A 9,816-nucleotide genomic window follows, 5' to 3' on the forward strand; every position below is an offset into this window, starting at 1 on the left:
TCTTTATAGCAATATAATTCACAACAGCCAAACTAATGAACCAGTCTTGATGTCCATCAATGGACGAATGGATAAATAAAATGCAGCATATATACACACTGGAGTTTTATTCTGCTATGAAGGAAAATGAAATTAGGGCATCTGCAGGAAAATGAATTGAACTAAAGACCATCATGTGAAGTGAAGTAAGTCAAGCTCAGAAAGCTAAGGGTGCTATGTTTTCTCTCATATGCAGAAGCTAGAGAGGAAAAAGGGAAATACAGGTGGGGGCAGATTTCATGAAAGTCAAAGGGAGATCAGTAGGGGAAAGGGATCAAAGGGTGGAAGGTGGGGACAGAGAAGGGGAAGTGTTGAGGAGTGATACTGGTCAAATTATATATTATTATATTGCGTGCACGTAAAAATATGTAACAAAAAATCCCATCAATATGTACAACTATAAAGCACCAATTAAAAAATGTAGGAAAAAAAATCACAGCTCTGCAGGAAAGGTCATGACAAATACGTACAATGCTTGTTTATTAATAATACCTCAATAAAACTGGGGCTGGGAAGACTTGAAGAGGTGATGGTGCAGAACATGAAGGAATACCCCAAAATGCATGACCCCAAAATGTGTGACCCACTTGGGTAAGCACTTCCAGTGTCAAGCTCAGTTCTACTGCACCCTCCTGAACTCTGTGGCGAGGGCCCTTTGCAATAAGCAAAATGGCTCATCCTAGGAAAGAGAAAAGTTATCTTAGTTGGCCCTGATTCTGAGCATGCTGCTGTAAACTACTTGTGATCTAATAAATTCTTATATCTGGAGCACAAGTTTGAGAAAACTGGGAAAATAGCCCAAAAAGTTTGCATGAAATTGGCAGCTTGAGAAAATTATTCTGCAAAGCCAGCAACCACTGCAGACTCTTGCATTCCTATTAGGACTGTAATCATGAGGGGACCTTCATGTGCAAGGGAAGCATGGAGCTGGCCAGTCCTCCCCATTGCTATCTGCACAGGGAAGCTTTGCTTTTCAGCAAAAGCTGCTTCCTAGAAGAAAGTCAACAGCATCCTGGTGCTTTAGAATTGTGAAGCATTCAGCAGCAACCCAGCACCAATAGCATCTTCAATAGCTTAGAAGCACTAGGGTGTCAGCAATGACCCCATTATGATGAAACCTGCCTAGAGTTGGCCAGAGTACATCTGGACCACCTGAGGAGCAATTAGACTGAGAATGTTTGTCACTGCTAAAGCTCTGCATAAACTGCATTTGAATGCAGAGCACAAGAACCAGAGCATGGAGCAGAATTTCCAGGCAATACGTTTGACCTGAGTTTAACTTAATAAGTGTCAGGTAAAAGTCACTACACTATGGCGGAAGGTCACTCTCCTTTTAGCAAAGCAAGAGAAGACATTGACTGCATCTTAGCTGCCCTGGAATGCAGCCTTGTAGTTTAGAGATGAGGTGAGAGGATCAGGGACAGAGCACAAGACTGGGGTTCGATTCCTATGTATGTCCATCCGGGGGCCCCAGGAAGGAGGCTAAACGTTCTGAGTTTCAGTATTCCTATCCATGCAGTAGGAAACTATGTCTTCATCTCTCATGGGGATTTTTCTGAGGACAAATCATCCTTTAAAGTAAAAAGAAGAAGATGCTATTGAAGTCTCTAGAATCAGGACAACTCACCAGGGTTTGAGGTTGTCATGCAAATAATTTCAAAGTGCTGCTGGTGAGCTAAAAATCTCTCTGTGGGAACTTCCGTGAATGCACAAATGAGTCAGGCCAAAAGCTCCCTTCTAGATCACCAGACAGCCAAATTTTTACCTTCTTCCTGCCCATCTCATCTATACAGCTTATTGGATACTTAAAAAAAAAAAATTATCACAGAAACGTAAACACAAGAAAGTGTACCTATTATTGGGGAGCATGTAATATTTGATACATGTATACATTGTGTAATGTTTAAATCGGGTTAAACATATTTATGTCCTCAAACATTTGTCATTTTTGGTGAAAACTTTAAAAATCCTTTCTTTTAGCTTTGAAATGTATGATGTATCATTGCTACCAACAGTCACTGTACTGTGCAACAGCACCCCAGAGCTTCTTGCTCCTATCTAATTTTAACTTAGTACCTTTGATCAATGTTTCCTCATCCCTCTCTGACCCTGCCACCCTCAGGCTCTGGTAACCACGATTCTACTCTTAACTGCTGTTAGATCAATGTTTTTAGATTCCAAGTATGAGTGACATCACATAGTACCTATCTCCCTGTGCCAGACTCATTTCACTTAACATAAAGATCTGCAGTTCTGTTCATGTTGTTGCAATTGACAGGATTTCATTCTTTTTATGGCTGAATAGTATTCTATTACTTACACATACCACATTTTCTTTATGCATTCATCAGTTAATAGATACTTAGATTGTTCCCCTTTCTTGGCTATTGTGAATAGTGCACAATGAACACGTGAGTGCAGATGGCTCTTCAACATACTGATTTCATCTCCATTGGATGTATGCCCAAAGTAGATCTAGTTTTAATTTTTTAAAGAATCTCCTTACTATTTTTCATAATGGTTATACTATGCTCCTTGGAGTCTTACTTGAAGTATATTTTCTCTACCACTAACTAGAACTCTAGCTATTCACTAAATGAAGATAAAAGAGATTTTAAAAAATATTTAAATTTGTATTGGGTGTTTCTGTAAATTAATTTTATTAAAAAATTTTAGTTGTAGATGAACACAATACCTTTATTTTATTTATTTATTTTTATGTGGTGCTGAGGATTGAACCCAGTGCCTCAGATGTGCTATGTAAGCACTCTACCACTGAGTTACAACCCCAGCCCTCTGTAAGTTAATTTTGAATGAATAAGCACTAAACTAGGTGGCAGCCCCAGTACTAAGTGTTCACATGCACGTTTCTCTATCTTAATCATATCACTATGAGATGGATAATATAACATTAAGTTGGTATTACTAGGTGACAATCCTGGGGTTTAGAGATATAAAGGGCACACAGAGGTCACGCAACTAAAAAACAGCAGTGCCAATCTCAGTCAGTTTGATTTCAACTCCTTGCATAAACTCTAGCAGGTAATTGTAGCAACCTCCAAGTTGTATTAGCTAACTATTGGTGCATAACAAATCACCCTAAAATTTAGTAGCCTAAAATAACAGACAGTGATTGCTTCACACAGCTTCTCAGGCTCAGGAATCAAAGAATGTCTAAGCTGAATGGTTCCAGATGGTTCACATTGAGGGTTTCTCAAGTTGCAGCAAAATGTTGTCCGGACCATAGGCAGCCATGCTTTACTGAGCTAGAAGCTCCATGCTGCCTTACTTGATGCTGCCAGGAAGCTTTAGCTCCTTACCACCTTGGCCTGCCCATAGGGCTGCTTTTGGTAAGATGGCTGGCTTCACCAGAGTGAACCATCTGAGAAAGAATGAGAGGAGGAAGATAAGACCAAGACAGAAGTCACAGGAGGGGCTGGGGATGTAGCTCAGTTGCTAGAGTGCTTGCCTAGCATGCACAAAGCCTGGGTTCAATCCCCAGGAGGTGTTTACATATAACCTAATTTTGGATGAGATGTGGCATCATTTCTGCCCTATGTTATTGGTCAGAGAGACCAAACTTAGTGCAGTATGAGGTAAACTGTACAAGGGTGTAAATACCAGGGGGTAGAGATTACTGTAGGACATCTTGGAGGTTGCTACAATTACCTACTAGAGTTTATGCTATTACTTGGAAAGGACCTAACAGATTCCTTGGCTCCAGGTCTCCTCACCAGCTGCATATCAGCACGCTAAACGTAGAGGATGACTTCTCTGTAACACAGATCGTGGAAGAGAAAAAGAGGTCTATATAAACTATTTTTGCATCCTTCACAGTACCTCGAATAACTTTGGTTGCACATAGTAAGTCGAGGGTAGCTGCCTCTCAGGACACATGCACTCTGTCCCTGCCATTTTTGATGAGAAGAGAGAGAGGAAAAACATTTCCAGACTCCCTGGACACAGATTCACCAACAGATTTATTATTATTTTTCTCATAACACGGCAGGGCATTATCTAGCTTGGGAACTGAGAAAACCCAATGGGGAGAGAAAGGGAGAAATGAACCATAAATGTTAGAATTATTCTACAGCACCAACAAATAATAAACTCCTGCTGTTCCTCACATAGATCCATAACCACAATTACACTCGTCACTTTTAAAAATAGCATTTGGAGTCTAGAGTATTTCTAAGACAGTGTAGTGTCATCTTCATTTTTAAACATGAACAAACCACATAGAGGAAGCCTGTGGGGCTCAGCATTAGACAGACTCTGAGCAGAGAAGAGGTAGGGGCAAGCTTTACCAAGAGTTCCAGAAAGGATTGATTATTCATTCACTTCTTCAACTAGCAAATAGGGAACCTTCTCTATGAAAGAGTTACTAAGCATTGGGAGGGGGATATAAAATATATATAAAACATAGGCCCTGCTTTCCAGAAAAGAGATAGTATAGATTGATTCCTATAGAATGAATGAACCGATAGAGCCTCAATGATTTATGCATTCGTTCAGCATTGCTGGATCAGGTCTTGGGCTGGACACGGGTATGGTAAAGACAATTAAAGCATGACCCATTCTTCAGAATACCAATTCGGTGGGTGGAGAGTGGGATTGGGATTGAGGGAAAGCAAGTTTGACATGAAAGAAAGAAGGGTAAAGTCTACAGCAGCCTTATGCTGGGCAGAAAATGGCAAATAAAAGCCTGTGCTTGCTCCCATCTTCATGTCTTATTTCTCCCCTTCCCCACTTCTCCCTTTGGGAGGCAGAGTATGGGGTGGGAAATCCTACTTGGAGCAAAAGAAGTAGAACTAATTGGTATAGTATTTTGTCTACATTGTGGCATCGTGCTAGATGTGGGTTATTATTCCATGTCATTTAACTCTAAATCAGCTTTCTGGGGAAGCTATTATGATTACCATTTTAAGATGAGTAAATAAACATTCAGAGCAGTTATTAAGTTTCTCAGTGTTATTAGTAATTGGAGGAACTGGGTTTTGAGCCTAGATGGTTATGACTCTGAGGCTTGTGCTCATGACTCCTCTGATATGGGTGTCAGAGATAAGGAGTCATGGCATTTCAGAGTATGATTGGAAATGGTGAACTTGGCCCAGAGAGAGATGAGCATTAAACATGGGAAGGGATTTTAGATATAGGAAAGGTAAGTTAGGTCATTCTGGATTAAGAAATACTACAGGTTATGTGAGCTTGAGAGTCATGAACCTCCTAGAAAATGTGGAAGAGTCTGGGGCTGGGGAGATAGCTCAGTTGGTAAAGTGCTTGCCTTGCAAGCACAGGGCCCTGGGTTCGATCCCCAGTACTCAAAAAAAAAAAAAAAAAAAAAATGTGGAAGAGTCTGGTGAGGTCAAAGCATGGGGATGAGGTAGGAGACACAGCTGGATCTGGGCAAGTTCAAGGTCTGTTGTCCATTTTCTCAACCAAGTGGAAACATAAACCTCTCTTAGGGGTAGGGTCAAGGAGGTGAGGGAGTGGTTCCAGGTCCTACAATAACAACATTTGGCATTATATCCCCACTAGCCTTGTACCCTTGGGTACTGCTCAGTTTCTGCATCACCATCGGAAGATGGCGGCACAGAGCCCAGCCTTTGGGACTCTAGACACTGCCAGTGCCCAGCTCTCTAGATTGGGCTTGATAGTGAGAAATAAGCAGCAGAGAAAAACCAAGGTTTCTGAACCTTGGTCACCAGCCCAATGGATTGCAGAGCTCAGAGGGCACCAAGCCATGGCGGGGAGGAATCTCCTCTGCCTCCCGTGGCAGCACTGATGATCCCCCAGCAACCCCAGTCTGGAACCAGCCATTCCATATCAGCCAATGTTTTGCCGAATTGTGATTCAGAAAGATGTGAAGTCCAGGTTTTTTTGTTAATGATCTTATTATTTTCCCATACCATCCTAGAGATAATCTGATTCCAAATCAAAAAAACCCCGAGTTCTTCCTTATGGGAATGGGTACGGTATTAGCGAAAAAAAAGCATTGATTTTGGAGCCAGCACTTCACATTCAAGCCCTGACTCTTGGAACTAAGTAGTTATGTGATCTTGGACAGAATGCTTAGCCTCTCTGAGCTTGTTTCCTTAACTAGAAAGTAGGACTAAGAAAGCATGCCTTACTTTATAAGGAAAGGACAGCTATCCCAGGGTGGATATGTGCAGAAATGAGATAACAGGAATGAAACTCACTGCTATTCTAAAGTGAACATTTAGGCTGCATGAGAGATAATGAAGTCATTTTGGCATAGGAGGAAAATGTGATCGCCTCTCCTAGCACGCTCCCCAAGCTGTTTAGTAGCAAAGTTCCCAGCACCGTCTCCGTCCTGAGCTGTTAAGTCCCCATGAGTAAAACAGGGGACAAAAACAATATACAGAGACTCTGGTGTCTCTGCCTGGCAGGCAGAAGGGAGGATTTCAGGCACTGCTGGCTCCTGCTTCAGGCAAGGTCTCTGATCACTTTTACATCCCTGTGTGGACTGGCAATCATTTGAGATGGTGACATCCAGGTGCATTCACATTTAAGTGTGCCTTGAACCAACAGTACAGATCCAGAAGTATCCGTCTCACTGCTTCCCTTCACTGACTTGTCAGCTACTATATAGTTGTAGTTCTGTGGTCTTGAGATGGCTATTTAATCTCTGTGTGTCAATGCTCTCAAATCTGGGATAACGATGGAATCTCTTTCATAGTACTAGTATTATAAAGATTACGTAGATACTCTATACAAGGAGAGTAGCACATAATAAGCACTCTGTAAATATTAGCTACCATGAGCTACCATTAGCATTGTGATTACCACAGTATATCACAACCATTCCTTTACTTGAGATTCCATTCTATCAGACTGAATGTTGCATGGAAGTAGCAGGAAGTTGGGGGTGAGGCTGAGTATGGACTCAACTTGACATGACTCCAGCCATCTTGAGTTGTAGCCACCATGGCTGTCCCAGAGTAATTCTAGTTGGTTTTTCCTGAACAGTTTCCTAGTAAACTATAAATAGACAAAACCATTAGAGTGCTATGTAGAACTTTGCAATGGGTCCCTTGGCTCTGGGGATGTGCCTGACTTTGATACTGGCTTAAGATAAACAAGTATATTCCTGCTAGGATAAGGTCACCTTTGTTATAACCCCCAAATATGTTCCTCTTTGGCTCTAAAGTATAGGTATCAGTTGGTTTTGTTGCCCAGGGCTGTATTTCCATCAGTAAACCTACCAATAAACAGTACTCTGTGCAATTCTAGATCTTTCTGTCTCTTTTTTTGATCCCATGGCATGTTGGAGCTGATCCTCACACACTAAGACCAGGTTGCTTGGCACATGCTAGATGAAAAAGAAATGGACCCAGAAAGACCAGCTCTCTCAGTCTGTAATATAAGAAGCAGGCATGTCAGGAGAACTTGAAGGAACAGAACACTGGGATAAGATGCAAAGAACTCAGAGCCATTGCCAGGTGAGGAGGAGGCAGAAATCTAGCTCTGGCAGAGTGACAAGAAAGAGGATGAGGCAGTCACTGATATGGCTGGAGAGGGAGGTGGGAACAGATGCTGAAGGTCTCGAATGACACCTCAAGTAGCATGGACTGTAACTCTTGGGGTGAGAGCGTTCTAAACGTCAATCAGTATCAACTTCACAATTTTGGTCAAAGGTGAGTCATGAGGTATCTCTTACTTAATTTCTTGGTATCTTCTTTAAATTGACTCACCTTTTTCTTAATCTAATAAACTTACTTATAAGGAAACTCTTACTATTTATAAATAATTATCTGTACCATTTGTTATAACTGTAAGGTAATAACAAAGTAAAAACAAAGTATATGATTAAATTCTTGCTGTACATTTTCTGCTGCTAAAACCTCTGAACAGAGCCTACTGTTTCTCAGGGAAAAAGGGAAATTAGAAGGTTTTCCATGAGTGAGACAATTATAAAGCTCACCTGCAGCTCACTCTTAGAAGGGTGGAGAGAGGTCTGATAGGAAGCAGTTATGGGACATGACATGAGGTGGTACTGTCATTGTGAACCTTAAAAGCATCCTCAGGGTGTCCAGGGACCAGTGTCCCACCATTAGAGAAATACTTTTGGAGTGACGGAAGGATTTCTTAGAAGGTTCTAAGGAAAGAAATTTATACTTTAAGAATATCTTTCTGGCTATTTTGTGGGGTTTGAATGTATGGGGGTGTGAATGTTTGGGGGTGTATGCAGGGAGAGGAGAAGATGATGCAGCCCAGGTGAGAGGTAGTAAAGGTCTAACTGAAGAGAAGTGCTATGGGAAGGAGAGAAGGCTTCCATGGGATATTCTGTGAATATAAGTTGTTCTTGATGATTGTGCAAAGAAGGAAAGTAAGAGCCTTCCAGGGCCCAGGTGGGCAAGTGGAAAGATGAATTCCACAAGTGATGGACCCATGACTCTCTTCTCTACCTGTCTAGTCACGGTCTTCCAGGCTCCTTCTGCTTCTTTCAAGTTGCTCAGACCTTCAGGGTACCCCTGTCAGACCTGGGGAAGAGACTACACTCCAGACCCAGTGTAATGCCTAGGACTAAGTCAAGGTGGGCAGCAGGCTGAAGAAAGATCACTACACCTTCTCTCTCTCTCTCTCTCTCTCTCTCTCTCTCTCTCTCTCTCTCTCTCTCTCTCTCTCTCTCTCTTCCTCCCTCCCTCCCTTGCCCTCTCCCTCTCTTTCTCCCCACAACTGGTACTGGACAGTTGAAAACTTTGTAAAAGGAAAGGAAAGGCAAGCACAGGGGAGGCAAGACCTCCAAAATTCACCCAGGAATCCAGGTGGAGCTGCATGGAGTCCAGGAACACACCAGGACCTTCTTTTTTTCACTTAGTAGCTAGGTGAATGTGAGAAATTAAAAGCAGGTATTTGCATCTCACATCACTCCTTTGTGCTGCTGGAAAAAACTATTTCCATGACCCCAGGTGGTCCTGCTTCACTATTCAGAGAGACAGTGTTTAATAGTTGCAGTAGAATTCCTACCCTTCCCTTGAGGCACCAGTAGTCCATCCCATCGTGTCATGGCATCCTGGAAATCATTCTACCTGTCTCGTTCTCCCTGATCCAGATGAAAATAACAGCAGAAAATGGTTAATGAACTAACTTATTGTGGTCTAAATGACGATGAACAGGTTAATTATAAACTCCACCATCAAAAATTCCAAAGGAATGAACCACTTGTACAGTTTCAGATTCTTGGGGCTTCATTTCAAAGTGGAAGTACATCCTTTTAGTCCTCTAAGGTTAGCCTAAATCAACAGGCCTCCTGGGCTTGAAGTCTCCATGGACTGGGTGAGAGTGGCCTATAAAGGTGCCAATTAGTGACATGGCTGTGTTCTTTCAAGTCCAGTGGTAGACTTAGTGAGCTTCTCAGACAAATGCTTTATCCTGTTTCTAAGAACAAACACATTTACTTCAAAGCAAAAACTCATTTCTAGATTCTTCAAATTGAAACACACTGAGGTGGCAAGAATGTATAAAGGCTCTTCGTGGAAGATCAAAATGTTTCCATGTGCCTTTCTGCTAGGTGGACTCGTGATGTAACCTGACATTTCATATAGAAATTCAAATACAATAGAATAAAAAAAATGGAAGGGAATATAAGAGAAAATGATAGACTTTCCAGGAATTCTACAAAAATTAAGGAGTTTTTTTTTCTCAAAACAATTGAGAAAGTAGAGGTTTCTTTTTCCACATTATAAATATGTCAATTTCTTTTAAGTAGAAGTCATTTGAATTTGTCCTTGTTGACAAATTTCTACCTGAACT

The 9,816-nt window shown here is 41.6% G+C and overlaps 1 protein-coding gene across 1 annotated transcript in view; it reads right to left on the reverse strand.

The window, feature by feature from the left end:
* The window catches only part of LRRC3B (leucine rich repeat containing 3B), a 125,650-nt gene extending 116,534 nt beyond the window's left edge, over positions 1–9,116 (reverse strand). Inside the window, exon 1 of the mRNA XM_079114302.1 lies at positions 9,031–9,116. The gene's annotated coding sequence lies outside the window, so the exon portion shown is untranslated. The remainder of the gene's footprint in view (positions 1–9,030) is intronic.
* Positions 9,117–9,816: the final 700 nt, after the last annotated feature.

This window comes from Sciurus vulgaris (assembly GCF_902686455.1).
Source record: "Sciurus vulgaris genome assembly, chromosome: 16".
Classification (NCBI taxonomy): Eukaryota; Metazoa; Chordata; class Mammalia; order Rodentia; family Sciuridae; genus Sciurus; species Sciurus vulgaris.